General features: G+C 40.5%; 1 protein-coding gene across 1 annotated transcript in view; it reads left to right on the forward strand.

Annotated features, from left to right (window-relative positions):
• Nucleotides 1-14,190, forward strand: part of uts2r (urotensin 2 receptor) — an 81,664-nt gene extending 67,474 nt beyond the window's left edge. The window contains exon 4 of the mRNA XM_008298702.1: nucleotides 8,165-14,190. The gene's annotated coding sequence lies outside the window, so the exon portion shown is untranslated. The remainder of the gene's footprint in view (nucleotides 1-8,164) is intronic.
• Nucleotides 14,191-19,976: the final 5,786 nt, after the last annotated feature.

Genomic DNA, 19,976 nt, shown 5'->3' on the forward strand with positions numbered 1-19,976 from the left:
AACCTCAACATGTTTTTGGACTGTGTGGGAGGAAGCCGGAGAACCCGGAGAGAACCCACGCTGCACGGGGAGAACATGCAAACTCCACACAGAAATATCCCAGGCATCCTAACCAAGATGTGAACCGGGGGTCTACAATATTTTACAATATTTTGGACAATATCAAACACTGTAGAAAGAATTAGTTAAAAGCATCCAGTGCAGCTGGAGACACCAACACAATGCAGAAGACCTGCACAATTTTGACTGCTGTTTTACTGAGTGCATTATTGAATTTCCCTTCTGGGATAAATAAAGTATTTTTCATTTCATTTGGGTTAGAATTCTTACTCAAAACTTGCAATTCAAATTTTAACTGAGGGTGCATTTAATACTTTAAAAAATTAATAATATATAAATCAATGTTGAATCGATGTGTACATTTTCTAAGATGATGTTGGACTCCGTAGTTTCCTCTGGACCCTGCCCAACCTGATCAGTTGACATGTACAGCCGCATGTCATCATTTAACCGCTGGCTGTCGAGGTGGTGTCCAGACAACAATGTGGGCTTAATAGATAATTGGATATGTTTTGGGGGAAAACCTGGTCTCATTGGGAGAGACGGCATCCGTCCGACTTTGGATGGTGCAGCTCTCTTATCTGGGAACATTGACAAGTTTATTAGAAAACCAAACCCCTGACAGTCCAGAGGTGAGACCAGGAAGCAGAGTTGCAGTCCTGCATGCTTCCCTGCTGCTTCTCAATGACTGCTGCCCTCCCAGTATCCTATAGAGACTGTGTCTGCCCCCCGAACACCCAGATTCTTAGGTCTAACAGTAACAATAGACGGACTGTTCATAACAACATGAATTTAACAGGAATAAACTGAACACCCACAGACCAAAACTGACAGTCACCAGCCTGAAAATCAAGGATTTGTTTCAAAAATTAAAACATTTGAAAGCTCATCTACCACCATTATCACTGTAAACTGCTCATGAACAATCTGAAATCCCTCAAACACGAGTGTTCATGACCAAATAAGCACGTATCAAGGTTAATCATTTGTACCGAGCATTTGATGAATTCAAAGTTGAAGCTGTTAAGCAGTTCTTCCTTCAAACCACTCAGTAGAAGCACAGACAAGGAAAACCTTTAAAAAATAACTAAACTGTTGTAACTTTTGCAGCACTTTGTGTCTTCATTAAGGACTCCTGTGGCTCATAGCAGAAAGAATATGTATTTTAAGGACCAAAAGTAAGAACCAGCAGGAAGCACCACTGACACTGCAGGGTTATAGTCCTATTAGATGATTCAGCACACTGCACTGTTGATGAGTGAAGAGTGTGTCAGACAATAAACTCCTTTACTGAGCTAACCCTAACCATTTATAGTTCTTTATTTGTTATTGTTGTTGGGATTTCTTTTTGTTTCTTGTCTTCCTTCACTAATCACACCAGAACAGTAGAATTGTTAAAATGTTGTCAGTGGATACAAAACGACTGACTTTACAAACAGCAGTTCTGAAAAATGATTCTACATCGATATTTTAATCCGGCAGTAGGGTTGAGTTTTCCTTTGTTATCAACACTTATGAATATTTAAGCCGAGCTCACTTGTACGTCCAAGTGTCCGTGATGTGAATTCGTTCACCACACAAACCATCAGTATGCATCTCGGCTGATGCGGCGTGACAAAAATCAATACTCCAGCTCTTATCCTCTCCCTCCCTATCTCTGTGTCCCTGTGTGTGGCTCAACTTTTCATGCTGTGGGGACATAAATCTATTTACTGTCACTTTGTGGGAACCTGCCTCCCACTTGGGAACAAAAAGCAAATCTCCATAATGCAAAATAATGAAATCTTACAGTGAAGACTTGGTCTAAGTTTGAGGTAAGGTCGGGTTTAGGGGAGGATTCATTACGGGTAGGGTTAGGGTGAGTCTCCAGGAAATGAATGTAAGTTAATGTAATATCCTCTGAAGTGATGGTGGCGTCACTGCACAGGCAGCATCCTGTCTGTCAGAACCCTAATCCTATCTCCTGTACTGTCTAAACAAACTAAATTGAATAAAAAGAACAAAAATAATCAAATGATAACAGGTGAAATATATTTAACTCTAATAAATGTCACAAATTTGGCACCGTCCTCACGCTCTTCTCTAATTTAACTAAAGCGAACACACCAAGTGGGATGGAAATTTGTTCCTGAGGTGCTAAAACATTATGAAAAAAACAAAAAAACAGCCATGTCTCTCAAGTATCTTGTCAGATTGAGCTGCATATAGTTTAAAACTGAGCACCAACAAGAGGACTTTTCAGACAGACGTCAGATAAAATGCTGTATTTTTAATTTCATGATTCGTGATCAAGTTGAGCAGCAACAAACAGATGATTAATTCATTAGGATTGCCTGCTACTGACCCGTGAACTACAACCTAATGAACTGTGACTGAACACACAAATCTCACTCACAGGAGCCAAAGGTGACTTCACATGTAAACAGCCTCTACTCAGCTAATCAGTGCACGACCTGCTGTGCTCTCTGAGTCTTATAGTCGCTATCACATTGTAAATAAACAGGCTGGGTTGGTGCAATTTGAACAAATCAGCTGGACGCTATATGTTTATTGCCCCTATAATGCAGGATGTTCTCTTAAAAGCACCTCCGCATTGAGAGATGCGTGTTTCTGAAGCTCGATGGAAAGATGTGACGGTGGAAAAGATTGTTTTAGTCAAAAACAGAGAAACAAATTGTGTTAGGGATGAGGAGAGAAAGTAAGAGAGAAAAAAAAAAGACAGGGATGTGAAATGAAAAAGATTTTCTCCTCCAGCATCTTTTCATGCCGGCAGCACAAAACAGTGGAAAAATGTCTTTAACTGTCTCCATTGTGTGCCAAGTATTTTTGCGTGTGGGTGTGTGTTCTGTATCTTTCAATAATAGAGCTCTCACCTTTGTGGGTAGACTGTTGCTGGATGTTCCAGTCAGAGAATCCAGTAAACTGGATGTGGAAAGAGTGACGTGAACTTCACTTCAAACAGCATCTGCTCGAGCTAACGTACACTCTGACACATCCTCACGCACACACTTTATTACACTTGAAAGTCCTTGCAGTCGAAAGCGCTGGCTCGGTCCATTAGCATCGACTTTTTAATGTGGAGTTTTAATTTTTTTGGACAGTGCTGATGCTGTAGCATGTGTGTGTGGATGAGGGACCCGATCTGGAAAATTTCCTCCTCTTTATAATTCCTACTGGCTGGCCTCAGTTGAGACACTATGATCCTGGTTTCAATGGAACTAACCTAATTAAATGAAATATGTACTGTATATTAGCAAATGCAGAGATGCTCACTTGGCTGTAGGCTCCATCAACATAGAAAATAGGCCACGGCATGTGATTTTTATGATTCTGTGAGAGTTTGTGTGGATAAAACACTCTTCACAGTTACCACTCAGGGAGGATAAAGACACAAACCAGTCACAGCACTACTGTCAGTATGATTTGATGTGTGGGGAGTGAAAAAAGAACAATTCCATAAATGTTTGAGTGGGTGTAGAGAGGAGCAGACAGCGAATTGGGAAAACTGAGAAAAACAAGCGAGAGACAAAACTAGCAAGTGATGACTCAAAGTTCAGAAAGGTGCCAACTTACTTTGATGTATTTAGTTTTTTTTTACTTGAGAACATGGCTAATTTGCACTTTTATTCTATTTTCTCTGACTCAGTCCAAAACAGGATTCATGAAAAATGTTATGTATCATCAAGTTTGACATTTTAAGAAATATGTTTATTGCTTTCCTGCCAAGGGTTCCCACTAAGACAGGATCTAGCATGTGACCTTCAGCACGCATGAAGGGCAAACTCATTGTCATACTTAAGAAGATGAGCAGATTAAACAAGCTGCCTAACGTGTTAAGTAATGAGTATGGGAGGTGTGCAAAGGTGGGTTCTGATACTTCACTTAAGAAGGAAAATGAGAGTGGCATCAATCATCCCAGCTTACTTTTAGAAAGAAGCTGAATGAGTGTACACAGCAACATGTTTAAAGGTGTATGTTGCTGATGGAATGCATAAGTCAAGGATATTCACTAAAAACTTGATTATATGAACCTTTATTTTAACACTCACGTGAAAAGACCCTTTAAAAATTGACAAGGTCACCATTGAAAAAACATTTAGAATAGGTTACAAAGTGGAAGTTTGAAGACACTGAGAGACCATATATAGACCATATTTCACTGCAATTTTTATGATTGAAAACCTTCCATCCTTAAGAGTCCAAGCAGGAACACCACCTTCGACCGAGTTCCAGTGTTACCCTGCTTATACTGGAGGAGTTAGCCCTAACCCCAAAGTACCTGAGAGTGCATGATGTTCTATGTCATGTCGATTTATACAACTGCTCCCATTGTGGTGTCCTGGAAGCTCCCTTAGAAGTGTGGGAATAGCACCTTTGCGTTGTACAGGTACTGGTGACTTTCCATCACTGTTCCATAGAACGCGTCTTGGTGTACGGCATAACTGTGTGGTAATAAACATCGCACAGAGAATCTTCGGCTGCTCCCTAACATCTCTTGAAGAGGTCGCCACCGCAAAATATTTGCTACTACCACCAAGATCTGCTACCTCAGCAGAGCCATTACAGACTACACATCCAGGCCACCATCTGTTCAACCTCTTGCCCTCTGGAAGGCGATATAGAGCACTTAAAACCTTGACTAACAGACTCAAACACAACTTCTTCCCTACAGCAATACGCATCCTGAACGGACTATCACGTCCACCATCAATCTTTTATTATTGTGCAATCTATTTCATACCTTTAATTCCTTATACTTATTTATTAGTGTGCGGGTATGTGTGTGTGCAATTGTGTTTGTGTGTGAAGCTATGAATGATTGTACTGTATGTGTCTTTCTTTTTAAGCATCTTACAAGAGGAGTATACACAATTTCGTTGCATGTCCTGTACAATGACAATAAAGGCAATCTCCATCTTGAATCTTGATCGTGAATCTTGGACACATTTTGCTTTCCAGTGCAACAAGACTTTACAGAGTGTCATCTTTCTTTCAACATGGTAGTGGATAAATTACCAAAATGATTGAGTAAATTCGTGTTTCATGACACGTTGATGTTTTTAGCTGGTTAAAATGAGGGTGAATGGACGTCTCACACATCCAAATATACCATATATCACTCAGCTTTCAACCAGCAATCAACACAGAAATCCGGGTTCACTAAGTAGGGAAAGTCCTGACTTAACCTATGCTTAAATAAGTTGAGCCAGAAATCAGTTGCGTGTTAGATATACTGAACGCCTCTCATTAAACATTCCTCTACCATCTCATTAGTGCTTTGAGACACTTTTTTGTGACGACCCAAGCTCAGGAGCTATGAGGGTGGACCCAAACGAAAGAGGGAGGCAAGGAGGAAACAGGTTAAAGGAATGTGTTTTATTCACACAGTGGGGTTTTGTGGAGGGAAACCAGGTGAGGGGTCCGGTGGAGGGGTCCCAGTCGTGGTGGGGGGATCCGAGAAGTCGGTCGTCGGTGCCGAGGTAGGATGTCGTGAGGGAGGTTCCGTGGAGAGGGTCGTGGCGGCGGGTCCCGAGGTGGCGGTAGGAAATCCGGTGCTCAGGGGATGGTGCTCGTGAGACGTCTTTACCCGTGGTGGTGGGTGCTCCGTGAACCAACTCGTGAAGGTGCTTGTGGCTGTGGGTTCCCGTGGATGAAGCTCGAGGGAGAAGAAGGCAGGCGTGCTGGAAAACACTGAAGCTGGAGCCTTGAGGAGACGCTGGAGGCACACAGAAACAACAAACAAATTACACTGGTGAAAACTCGAGAGCTTAGCTTAAATGCTCAACGTGGTGTAGGAAACTAAGCGGCCTGACTGCACCACAGTGGATGTATCACAATCATCTGGCGCTGGAGTAGTGTGAGACGCTCCTTTTTGAAGGGAGAGCGGCTGATGAGATGATCAGCCACAGCTGCCAGTGCCAGAGCGTTCTCCTCAGGTTGGCTCCGCCCAGGCTGCAGGAAAAAGAGAACACACGCCCACCACAACACCAAGACAAAAGAAAACCCAAAAACTACACATATATTCACAGTCCTCACACTTTTTTTTCTCCTTTGATTTTTGGAGTATCTTAGTATCATTGTTACAAATGGACCAAGGATCCTATCTCTCATTTTTTTATAATCCCAACGAGCTTCATGTGAAAGCAGTGATGGAATCACCTAAATAATACTGAACATTTTCATATAAAACATGCAAATAATGTTATTCAGATGACACCACAGATTTCATTAGGGTGATCAGCCTTTTCCTTTGATTCTTCTGTTCATTTTTTCTTGCTCTATTCCTGTACATGTGCATAAATGGAAAAAAAAAACCCTTTGATTAATAAAGTACTTGATCAAGAGGCAAATATGAGCAAAGATTTACTTCATTGTTTTCAGATTTTATTTCAGTCGATCCCTGCGAAGGAAGAATAATGTAGCAGTTCCGACAATTATGAGTAGACAGAAAATAAAGGAAGATGAGATATTGGATGTCTCAAATATTTATACCTTTATTCCAGCCAGAAAAGGTCTGATCTGATTGATGCCTTGGATCCATTACATGTATTGGATGCACTATAATTAGAGACTGGTGCATCATCGAGTGAATGGTGTGTTTACTCTTTGGGATGAATTTGAAAAATAGATGAATGGTGGAGAAATGAATGAATTTGCATTCGACCCACTTCCATTTGATTTGAATAAACACAGGGGAAGTTGTAATATGCAGATAAAGTTGTGAATGCAAGCTGTGAGGAGATATTTAAAGTCGTGAAACCCATTAAGGCTGAAGACAGAAAGCTTCCCTCCAGACATGCTGACATGATGATCATCCAAATGGGGTCAAAGGATCAGCTCTTTGTAGTATTGCACTTGTGCACTCTCATAGACTGTATATACAGCCTGACAAAGCCTCTGTAACGTCACCCACAGGTTTCCAGAACCTGGAAGTGAAAAGCTGAGTATGGTGGCTCCAGCCGTTGCTATCTTGTAAAGTGTTTGAACCAGCTATCAGTTAACTACAGGACGAGGGATCACAGGCTAACTGTTTCAAAATAGCTTCCCCAAGAAAGGTTGCAAACCAATAAAGTAACTATGTTCTCTTAAAAAGCAGCTTTTGTGCAGGCATGACCCATAGTTAATTTCAATCTGACAGTGACCCTTAGTGGCCATAGTAATTACACCCAGAGCAAATGAGAGTAGTGATAGAAATAGATAGAAAGTGATAGTAGTTATGGATTCACAAAGTCTATGTAGGAGGTTGTTGGGGTAGATGGATGGGTCGGCTAAACACTGAACTTTTTTTTTCTACTGCTGTTTTATTAGCTGTAACTTGACCATGACCTTTTTCATATCCTTGATCGTGCTAATCATTGCAGCCATGACAACGAAGGTCCTGAGTGAATCGAAAAGTTTCAAGATTGCGATTATAAAAAGCAAAAACCATCCCTGATTTGAATTCCCTACATCTGACCAACATTCTGACTCTATCGGACTACCAATAGGCAATAATGTCTTCTTCTTTAAGTAGAAGCTCATCTTTGGTAACCAGCCCATCACCCAACCAACATGAGTTCAAATTGTCAATTGAAATTATTTATGAATGACAAGAACAGACATGCTTCTTTTGTCAAATAGTAAAAAAGACAACATGTTGGTACTTTTGATTCTGACACAACAGCTGCGTGTGCAGTTCTGCAACACTCCATCCTGGAGTGTCTTGGCTCATCTAAGGGGATTATACGTAATGTGTGAGGATAAACTTTATTTTGGTACGAAAAGACACCTGAGGGATATGGCAGTGACACCATAGACACTGTTTGCCACTAATCTGATTCTGCCAGGCAATCCTGTTAACTGTGCTCTCTAAATTACGCTATAATGAGTTCTTTGAGCTTGAATTCTGTGTATGTGTTTAGGCAATTCAAAAGAAAAAAAAAACCTGTGCCTATCTTTCTAAATGCACACAGGAACTGATAGCTGCACGTTTGCTATTTTTACCCACATGCTGTTTACAAAGGGACCACGCTCTGCAAACCGTGGGGGAGTGTGTATGTGTGTGTTTAGAGGATTTACAACAGCAGTATTAATAGCCGTGTTCTTTCCTATGTCTCCTTGACAGATATGACTGAGCTGAGGAAGGGGAAGAAAGCACAGGACGAACCTGTTGGAGACGCGAACAGCAGCAGACCATCAGCTCCTCGTCACCGCGACGCTGAAAGAGGACGAGGAAGTTTCTTTTTGTATTTTCTTTTTCAATACGCGTGGGCACAGTAGTGCCGTATGAGCGCCAGCAGGAACTGAATGTGACGCTGGCTGCTGCTGCTGTTTGAGACTGTGTACAAAACAGAGACTCCTATATCTGTGGTGGGTCACTCGCAGAACTTTCTGTGGCAATGGAGCGAGAGATCATAACGAAAAAGAGGCTCTTCAACTTTTATGATTTTCTGTCAAGTTCCCCTTTCTGTCCTCCTTACGTTGCATTGGGTCGGCCTGAGTGTGAAAATGTCTTTAAATCTGCTCTTGGTGATTGAGAGGAGCTCAACAGGGGAGTCATGCTGTTGACGCACAACGAAGGAAAGGCAACATTATCCATGGTTTGGTTTACAAAAAAACAAAAAAAGAAAAAAAATGGAAACAATACAGTTATGACAGTCAAGCTGCAGTGATATGAGTGCATGATGGCTTCAGCTGCAGCACGTGACTGCTTTCAGAGGACACCTGAATGTTCTGAAATAGGAAATATTAGGTAGACACTTTGGGGAATACAGCTGTTTGCTTTCTTTCTCAGAATTAGACACAAAGGGGGGACGCTGCTCTTCTTATCTGTAGTCTAAATGTAAATCTATCTTCAGCTGATGCTTCGCTGAGAAGTGTAAAAGGGGAAAACAGTGAATCTGGCTGTGTCCAAAGGTAACAAAATCTATCTTAAAGCTCCAAAACGAACACCGTACATCTCTTTGTTTTGACGACATAAAATCCAAAGTGGAAAAATGACACTTTGTGGTTGCTGGTGGGTAGATTCTGTTTTCTGTTTCTAAAGCCAATCAGAAGCTGGCGATAGCATCATATTTACAGTACAGATACAAGAACGGCATCGATCTTCTCATCTCTGTGAGTAATGACTGCATACTCCAACATATTTGAAATAATCCTTTAAAGGCGAAGCATTGTTCACACAGACGACAGCACTGTTTGGATGAAAATGAGCTTCTCTCATTCATTTGATTTTGAATGGAACGACATTTGCATCTCTTCAGCAAAAAGTCGCACGACAAAGACGTTTAACTCCGCCCTACTTTGACCACAGCTTATGTCACTGATCTGCAGGGTTTTACTTTCTGATAAGCTTTCAAACTCAAGGATTTCTAACTGAAACAACAACTGCAGGCTCTTGTATTTTTTTTTTAACGCGGTGCTGTTCTCTGTCTAAACACCCAATAAGGCTGGCAATATTCTGCATTTTTTTCCCCCTCTTTCAACAAATGCAATGAAAAGACCAAAACCAACAATAAATGGATGTGTAGCCAAAGCCAATACAACAATACCCATAATCCTCTCTACAGTGGAGCTCCATTGAGATCCAGAAAACTATTAAAAAGACACCAGTGAGCCACACTGGTGCACTGGATGCTTCTTCATTACCATGGGAGCTCACAGTGTAGTTTATTTACACTCTACCCCACATATACCATCCTGCTGTAAACACTCAGGAGAGCTCCAACTGTGGATTAATCTGCAGCTAAAAATAGTCGCCAACAAATGGACTCTTTCCTCCTCTGGAAGAAACGACTGTATTGGGCTGTTTTGTGGAAATACTTTTTAAAAAATGAAATTAGTCTTGAAGAATTTTCAAAGACAGGATGAATAAATGGTGTTGAGGACCACAGACAGTACGAGAACGCTGATACTACGACGATACAGGTTTTGGTCTTTCCAGGAAAAAAATCGAATTACACCAGCCTTAAAACACTACAACTCTGCTCTGAACAATTTGTAACAAATTGTAAAAAGACGAACTGAAGCATACGGTTGAGAAAAAAAAAAAAAAGGATTTCCCCCATATAGATATTGTTGCCAATGTATTTCTTCTGTTTACAGATATTTAAATTCCTTCGCATGTCAATACTGCTTTTTAATGCTACTGTGCGATGCTATCAAATTCTGCAACATCCCGACGAAGCACTGAAAAAAAGCCACAAGTGCTTTCGGTGTGTGTTCTCTCAGGTCTGCGAGGCTCCTCTGGGGCCCCTATTGTCATCCCAGGCCCAGTTTGATCATCTCACGGCTTCAATTCTAATAAAAGAAAGGATACAAAGAGCGCAAGAAGAGTTGCAGGTAGGAATAGAGCTGTTACATCTCTATTGATTTAACTCCCAGTACAGCAGGAGACAAGCTGCACAACATCGCCTGGCTGATGCATATTTAACCAATCAAACCTCTGAAGAAATCTTGTTCTTGGATTTGGGAGGTTTTGTGTGCAGGAGCTTGAAAAGAGAGAAATTTACTCAGATATCACAGTGGGACCGGAAGATGTTCAATAGCCTTTTGTAGATGTAGCCTGCTGGCTTTTTGCACACATGTACACTGTATATAGACACATGAGAAATCAACACTGGCTATGCTGTGGAGTAAAGCCAGATTTCACACCCTGGAATTGAGTCCACAACGTCATAAATAAACCTATTTACTGGAGGCAGATGGAGTTGCTTGCAAGCCAAAAAAGCATGACAAGGTTTGGTTGCTTTCCGTGCTCTTTGAACAGTAGGTTACTTGGAATACAAGAAGAGGAAGTGTTAATCTGAACACTGTGTAATAGTATAGGCTCCATTCCTGCATTTTAATACCTGAGCTAGAGTGAGTGTTAAGATTTGGTTTCATTTTTTTTGCCTGCATTGTCACATATAGGAAGGAAAATGAGAGTTTCTGCAATGTTTAAGGTCCACATTAATATTCATTACAAGGCTCGGAGACTGTTTTTAATAACTGTTTTGGATTGTAATCATAAACTAATCAAAACTTCTAAATTGCTCACTGCATAGTTTCATTTAAGAGACGCAAAGCCGAGCTCAGTGGACTGTGGAAAAAACCTCTGCAATACTCGATACTGCCATAAGTATGAAATGCATATATTTGTATTAATTCAACTTCTGTTAGATCTGAGTCAGTGTCTACTTGAATATAAATCCATCAGCTACAACATTGAAATCTAATATTGTGTAGGTCCTGGCTATCAAATTGAGATCTGAGAAAACACCTTAAACTGTTTGCGGTGTTCTTCACACGACTCCCGAAGAACTTTTGTGGTGTGACAGGGAGTGTTATCCTGCTGAGAGAGCGAGGCCACTGCCTTCAGGGAATATTGCTGCCATGACGGTGTGTGCCTGGTAGGTGGTACATGTCAAAGTAGCATCTACATTAATGCCTCAACTCAAGGTCGCTGAGCAGAACATTGGCAAAGATCACATTGACTCTGCAGGTTCACCTTCTACCCACAGAGCATCAAGCTGCTGTCTCTTCTACAGGTAAACAGCATGCTCAACTCACGGCCAACAACATGATATAAAAGAAAACTTGATTCGTCAGAACAGGCCCCCTTCTTACATGGCTCCATGGTCCAGCTCTGACACTCGCTTGGCACTTGTAGGTGGGATCAACACAGACACTATGACCAGTCTGTAGCCCAAAATACACCAAGTTGTGATGTACTGTGTGTTCTGACTACTGACTATGGTAGCTAAATTTTAGATTCTCAGTAGTTTCCGCTACAGTATCTCTTCTGTGGGATCAGAACACATGGGTTTAGCTTTCTCTTCTATGTACACCAATGAGCTTTGGGCGACCTTGTCATTGGTTCATCTTTTGTACTTCGTTAGACCACTTTTAGTTGACTAACCACACTCCAGAACAGTAGGAACACAACACCTGCTGACCCAGTAGTCTAGCCATCACCATTTGACTCTTATCAATATTGCCCAGATCCTTGCACGTCTTCATTTTTACTGCTTTCAGAACATCAACTTCAAGAACTGACTGTTAACTTTCACTTCACAAATCAGAGGTTTCAATGTTGTGGCTGATCGACACGTATTAAATTAAGGACCAACCCACACGTCAAAATTTGCTGACTTGTTGCTGGCAGAACTGCTCAGCCTGTTGTGTAATGTTCTGTTGTCGGGAGCTTTCCTCATGTTTTCATCACGACTTTCTCCGCTTGAGCTTTGACACTTCAGATTCTTCCGGGATTACAAACAGGAGGCATAAAGTTTAAAAGACTTTACCAGGGAAGGACAAACACATGGGAATTGAAGGATCCAACATTCTTTGGCTCTCAACCTCAATTTGGCCTCTTTGCAGATTTTTTTATTTCTAAATATCCAACTGCTATGAGTTTTCCAGCTTCACAGAAGTACAAAATGCTATTGTAGTAATCCTTTACTTATCAGATGTGATTGAATCATCTAGTTCAATGTAGCAGAAAACAATTCAATAAGGGACCAAAATGATGTATTTAATTATTCTTAGCCAATTATCTCAGGAAGGTTTAAGTGAAGCAACCTTAGAGATCTAACTCAGTCTGTAAAATAGCTTGTAACTGCAAAGACTGCACCAGAAAGCTGCCACACTACACTCCTATAATCCTTTCTGTCAGTACAGGCTTTAGCAAAAAACCACAAGGGCTGAGAGAAAACATACCAGAGCATTTAACACCAGGCTTCTGTAACAAATTTCTACTGGCTGATACTGAACAACACGATCATCCTATTAGTTCTGATGAAAGCTTGTGTAAAATTCTGTCGATGTATGGATTCATAGCAAAAATGTAGGAGTGTAGCTGCAAGATTTTCAAGTTACGCAACCAGAGACTCATTTTCTTCAACTCTGTAGTCAGACAAAGTGAGAGGCAAATTTTGTTATTGGGTACAAATTCAACAGAAAGACACAACTAGATGCAAATTCACCTGGAGTGGGACAAACTGACCCAAAGACATGTTTGCACGAGTTACAAATGTCGAAATGTGAGCAAAAAAGTAAATAAAAATCACTTGAATCTTTTGTCCATCTACTTCATAAATGTATAGGTCAGACTAATGATGAGGGAGCAACACATGCATTTGTTTCTAGCTGGCTTCCAGCTAAAGTCTGTCAGGACCTTGACTGTTGTGAGGCAAATAAACACAGACCAGTGCTAAGATTTGTGCTTTTTCTTTCTGCTTTCTGTCTGCATACACCATAATATGGGATGACTGATGATAGCGGTGAGTCTCAACCACACTATGTGGGTTAGGAGCCAAAAACAATGCGTTAAAAGTAGGTAAACATTGCATAAAGCTGTAGAGTTGGCTGTTGATTCTCAGTGGGTTGAGTATTATATTATAGACCCATTGCTATTACAGTTTTCATACTTCCTCATAAATGTCATTTGTGGTTAAATGGACTCCTGTAAATTCAATCCCACTCAACCCTAAAAAAAAAGAAAGAAATGCCCTTAAAAGTGTTTCGGGGCAACCTGATAGCTGAGTGGTTAGATTGCATCCCACATGGGCACGAATGCCTGAGCAGCAAGTTTCCTAGTTTGAAACCTGGGCCATTTACTGCATGTCATATCCCTGCTTTCGCTTCCTCTTCCCCGTCTCTATCCACTGGCCCTATTAACAAAGGCCCAAAGCAAATGTGTTAAAAAGAAAAGTGTTAAAACCAGGTTACTTCAAGCGTGTAGCCTGGTCACTTGAGCCTGCTTGTACGGTTGATGTATCTCTCCGAGTTCAGCTTGGAAATACATAAATCACAGGGTTAAGAAGAGACTTTTCTGTGCATGTTGATGTAGCCACTTGGGACATTCATCTTGTAAGAGGTTGTATGTGCAGGCGACCGTTCTTTAGTACAATGTGTAAATCTCCACCTGCTTAATTAGGTTGCGTTATGCTATAAAACAATGGATCAGAAACGCAGTCCAGTCAGGGGTTTGTGTGCCCTTGGCTGATGTTGTATTTATATTGAATTGCATTCTCCCTGCGGGTGGCGTAAACACCTGGAGCTACATCACAGTGCAAAACTGATGCTGTTCTTCTGTTATCTTCTGTCAACTGAAGACAATGAGTGATGTAAATTATGTGCACTCTTATTAAAGAAACAGTTTGACCTCTCCGTGTCTGTGTCCTTCATAGAGCGGATGCTAATCTTGGTAATTAATTGGTTTAATCATATTTCCTACTTTACCTTGTACTACTGGGAGGTTATTTGAAGGAACCTGCTCATCATCCTTAATGAAGACATATATTTGAAGAAGTCTGAAGTTTACAAATTTCTGTGACTGCAATAAATATTGACTAAAGAAACAAACACATTTGAAAACTGTCATTTTGAAGTAAATTATTTACTTTTGCGATGCTTCTTTCCTATTTTGTCTGAGAAAAGAAGGGAACCCACATTTGTGAATATGGTGGTGCTCACTGAAAATATGTCATATGGATGTTAACATTCAAGTAAATGTGCTTGGAACAAAGTTGAAAATATATGTAATGTTATATTTAATGCTTATACATATATGTATGTGTATTTACTGTATATATATAGAGAGAGACATTATAAACATATTTAAGAACTCAATGCAGTCACAGAGTCAAGTCACTCAAAATCCTTTCCTTTCACCTTCAGCAACCTGAGCAAAGTCCTCTAAATTATAAAAAAACAAAAACAAAACTGAGACATCACCGTCCTTGATATTGTGCCTGGATGGATGGAGTAGACTGGGGCTCATATTGAAAAGTAGACCTTGAGACCTAATATGATTTAGCATGCATTTCATCTCTGACTGCAAGCACCAGCTCTGCTAGTGGGTTAGGTTTTACTCCTGATCTGACTGCACTCACTTGATGTGATGTTGCTTTAAAGTCCCTCTCAAGTCGTTGATTAACCCTGTAAGACCCACAGTTGCAATGTTGCATAAGTCCCTTTAGCCATCTTATAAAATAATCTGTAAATGGTGTTTTTAAAACACTGCATAAGCCATGGATCCTATTATTTAGCCTAACAATGCTATTGGATAATAGATGAACTCATACAACCCAAAAATTTCACTTTAGGCCCATCTCTTTGATTTATTAGATAATGGACAAATACATTTATTTGATGTTGCAATATTACACTATTTCCCTAAAAAAATATAATTTGTCTGACAACAACATCTGACATGTGAAAAATGTGGAAAAAATGACCTATATTTGGGTATCACAGGGCTAGACCTCTAAAAATTCCTTTTTTTTTAATTAAATGAATCCCCTGCCTTAAAACGACTTTAATTTATGAGGGTACTTCAAAAAGTTCTTGGCCTGATCAGAAAACTTCACAGGAGAAAGATTGTTCTTGCATTATTTTTAAACACAGTCTCCTTCAACTTCAATGCACATAATCCACCTGTGTTTAAGCTTTGCTTTCCCTTCACAGAAGAAGGTCACATGTTGAGCGTCCAGATACTCCTCAGCAGCATGCATGACTTCCTCATCATTCTGAAAATGATTACAAAGCAAGTTAGATTATAGCTATCCTCTAACCTTTTTCTTTGATTGTTTCTAACATGGGCTGCAAGGTGGCTCAGTGGTTAGTTAGAAGATCCTCAGTTCATGTCCTGGTTAAGATGCCTGGCATCTTTCTGCATGGAGTTTGCATGTTCTCCCCGTGCAGCATGGGTTCTCTCCGGGTTCTCCCGCTTCCTCCCACAGTCCAAAAACATGTTGAGGTTAATTGGTGATTCTAAATTGTCCGTAGGTGTGAAAGTGAGTGTGCTTGGTTGTCTCTAAGTGTAGCCCTGTGATAGACTGGTGACCTGTCCAGGGTGTCCCCTGCCTTCACCCTGAGTCAGCTGGGATAGACTCCAGGCCCCCAACGACCCTAGTGAGGATTAAGCGGTGTATAGATAATGGATGGATGGGTGTTTCAAATATCTGAGTTTTTATTGACAGTGATGTTAGGCTATGTAGTATACAATTATGCCCCAAAATTGGAGTTACACCATTTACTTCGTGGTGAGGCCAAGAACCTTTTTTAAGTGTCCGTAGAACTATCCTATCGCTTCTGTTGCTTCTTGCAGTTCAAGCGCACCACCTCATCTATGACTCTGTTTAAACAATGTAAATCTACACCATCCAATGGCAAGTTGTGATAGTGGAGCAGTTCAACCATACATATTTAAAACCATTCTGAAGAAGAATGTAATGGTATGGAAAGCTCCACCCTGCAGTCTGACGGAACTGGTTCTTTAGAAGTGTTACATATAAACTCTGGAACTCTGAATTTGTGTTTTTGAAACTATCACCAGTAAACTGCAGGTTCAAGGTGAAAATGCTCAGCCATGACTTTGACTGCCTTTTTTAATTCTTGATGTGTCTTTCAACATACAAAACTCCTCATAAACATGTTAACAAGTTAAGCAAAAGAATAGTTTCCTCCAGAAGGGTTCTTGAATGATGAATGCTAAACACTATATAAGTCACTCCTGATATCTGTGAATTATGGGTCATAACAGTGTGAATTTATTCACAGTCTATAATCAGGTGAAAACAACTGTATACTTCTCATGCCAGGAGCAGAGGAGCAATAAATATAAAACGCCACACACCAGCTGCACTTTTTGTCATAAAGGCATTAGCAAAACAACGCTGAGCACATAACTCACATCATGCAAAGTAAAGTCAACTTTAGTGTTTTAAAGTGCTGAGTGCTTTCTCGCTTTCTTTCTCTCTCTCTTTGCTGAGTGCAGTTTCTTAACCCAGTGCTGATCAGCACTTTTAGGACATGCATATGTGCTCTCGGGGCAACTTTACAGGCATGAAGCAGAAAATTAGGACTAAAATAGCAAAACATCTGATGAATGCAATTTGGATTCATTGGACAGAAGTTTCGCTCGTTGTTTGTCTGGTTCAACACCTTCATATCCACTGAGGTTTGTGGTTTTACTATAAATCTGTAGAAAATATCCAGCTATGGTCCTAATGAGCTGCTTTAAATCCATGACTGTATACTCCTCTTTGCTAGCCAGGATACATGCAACCAGGAATCTATCTCCTCACTCCTGTTGCTCTACTGCAGTGCACATCATATATAAACTTGCAGGTTCATAGGAGCTAACATGGCCTTGGGGTGTTGGTAGTCTTGATGGTCAGATGTAGGAGCAAAGGAAATGATGGTGGGGAAAATGAATGTCCTCTACCCTCCTTCAGAAACTACTTTCAAAATACCTTTGATCAAGGTCTACAACCCTGACCTGCAACCTGGAACAACCTTAAAAACAGACTGGGGCTTTTGAGGTGTGATATTTGTATTCAGCCTGTTTGAACCAAAAAATTCTGTTTTTCTCCTGTGAGCAGCCCCAGTAATGGAGGATAATAAACACTGATCAAAACTACTCAAAAAAAGGGTTTAGTTGTGCCAATGGTGCATTTTAATAGGCCTGATCAAACACAACTGCACTCCAAGTTTAGAGATTTTGAGAAAGAAATAACGATGATCAAAGGGATTTTTAAAGAAACTACAATTTGGCCAACTCAGCAAGAAATACAGGTAAATGATATTTGTCTATATTGTTCTTAACATGTCACTTTTTGCTGGTGTTTAACAGAATTACATGAGCTTGGGGTTACAAATTGATATATTTGTAAATAAGATAAATATAATCATAAATGTCAACACATTAGTCGGCACAAAACTGTCAAGCAACCAAAAGAACCCATGATGTTTGTTTTATGCAGCGTTCAAGGAATGGAGTCTGTTCTGGGTATGAAACTAAAATGACTTGATGGCTTGGGTTCCTGGAAGAAGCATGATCTCCCAGATTAGTTTCCAATTCGTGTTGGAGCTCTTTGAGAGAGGTCAGCCCTCCACAGTCTGTCAATAAATGGAAGCTTACAGGAGGCCTTAAGCAAGATGGAATATATTGTCAAGACCAGTCCGCTGGGGCTGTTCAGCGCTGTATAAAAGTGAATGTGTGGAGAGGGAAGCATCACTGCGCTGTGAGTTGGAGGGAGTAAAAAGAAAGATGTGCCAGGTAGATTGAAATGTTTCTAGGTGCCTTGAAATGCTTGCAGACCCACAGGACCATGAAGTATGTGGGAAGAATAGCCAAGGCAGGGGGATGGTGCTAATGGGGATCCTGATAAAAGGAAGAAAGAAATGTCACTGAGCTTGCCACTTTATGGGCTCTCAAAGAATCTTGCTGTTGAAAATCAGCCAACTGACACATTTAGAGCAATACGGACTGTGTTGTTCTCATTGGACTGACAGAAAAAGATATTTTGTGCCATTTTTTAAGTCATATTTTCAGCATATTCCAAAAACCACACAGCTACTGACACTCCCTCAGCTGCACCTAGTGTGTCGAGCTATTTTACAAATGTTACCATGCCAAGATTTAAAATGAAGATTATAGTCATGGTAACACGATAGCTGCTAAACATCAACAGATTTACACTGCCTTTATGAGCATATTATATGGATGCATTAACTGAGCTGGATATAGCACCGCCATTCAGACTTGTTGCCAATTTCTCCCAGTCACAGCGTGCACTCTGGCAATAAAAAAAAAATCCCTGAAAGTCTCCTTTTTTCCCCATTGAGACATGATTTTGTTCTCACCTGGGATGTTTTAAATTTTTAAGCTGCCCCAGAGTTATATTTTTGTGACATTGAGCCTTTGGGGTGTGGAAACAATAATGCACATCACACAACACAGAAGCAAACCTGAAAGCTAGAAAACTTTATTGGCTCACGGTGTTATTGACTCTACAGCTCCAGACTTTATAGCTTCTCTCAGCTCTTTCTGACCATGGCCTATGTTGTTTGGGGTCAGATCAGTAATCCAGAAGGGACGAACTAAAGGGGAGTGAATAGTGGATTTCACTGATCAGATGAATACAAATACGACCTCTTACTGCTCTGTCTGCTGGATGTGTAGATAGCCAGCCATATGCTGACAAGTTTTGGATAATGCTAAAGAAAAAGAAAGAGGCAGCTTTGGCACAGGAGTTTTTCAATCCCACTCGCACCCACTCCTGCTGAATTTGTGATTATCCAGCCTGAATGTGTGTGTTCCACTTCTGTTCATAACGTAGAGTTCTACTGATTCGTCTTCCTCTCCTGTCCTGCAGGGAAAACTGTTATTATACTATGTAGTCTTCATAAGGAGATGAATACTTGTCAATGGATAGCACAGTGGTTCACTGTCACCTTAAAGCAAGAAGGTTCTGGGTTCTGTGACTTCCTTCCACAGTCCAAATACAAAGACAGGGTGATTTTAAATTGGCAGTAGGTGTAAGAGTGAAGCTAAATGAAGGTTGTTTTTCTCTTTGCACTCAGTCCAGGGTGTACATTGCATCTTACCCAATGACAACTAGAATAGGCTCCCATCCCCTGCAACCCTCTACAAGATAAAGTGGGTATAGATACTGTGCTAGTGGATGGAAACCTGTTGGTATAACAAAACAACAATTGCATTCTTTAGAATGTGTTATTTTACTGCAGTAAAGTCACATTTCATACATAACTTGATAGAAAGTTGTTAAATCCGTGGTGTCACCTCAACCCAGAAGTGTCAGATTTAAGCCTGTTGTACATCAATACTTTATGTATTCGTGCAGCAAAGTCTAATTATTTTTGATAGCAGGAACTGACAAAGATTCCTTGCTGTCAGAGATTCCTTGCTGTGCTTTTTTTCATTGTACAAACCATCTTAATTGAAACTGCTCACTTCACTGGGTCTCAATTCCAGTGCAGTCCTCTAGTTTGAAGCTTGTTAAACTTTTGGATTAACATCTAAATAACATATTTCTGATATTCTGGCTAAACAGTCAGCATCTTTAAAGCATGTCTGATCATACAACCATGTATATCTTCTTGCAACTTAGATTTTGGATTTTACTAGAGATGCTCCTGTTGTTTGG

Source organism: Stegastes partitus, unplaced genomic scaffold (genome assembly GCF_000690725.1).
Source record: "Stegastes partitus isolate 25-593 unplaced genomic scaffold, Stegastes_partitus-1.0.2 Scaffold1341, whole genome shotgun sequence".
NCBI classification, from domain to species: domain Eukaryota; kingdom Metazoa; phylum Chordata; class Actinopteri; family Pomacentridae; genus Stegastes; species Stegastes partitus.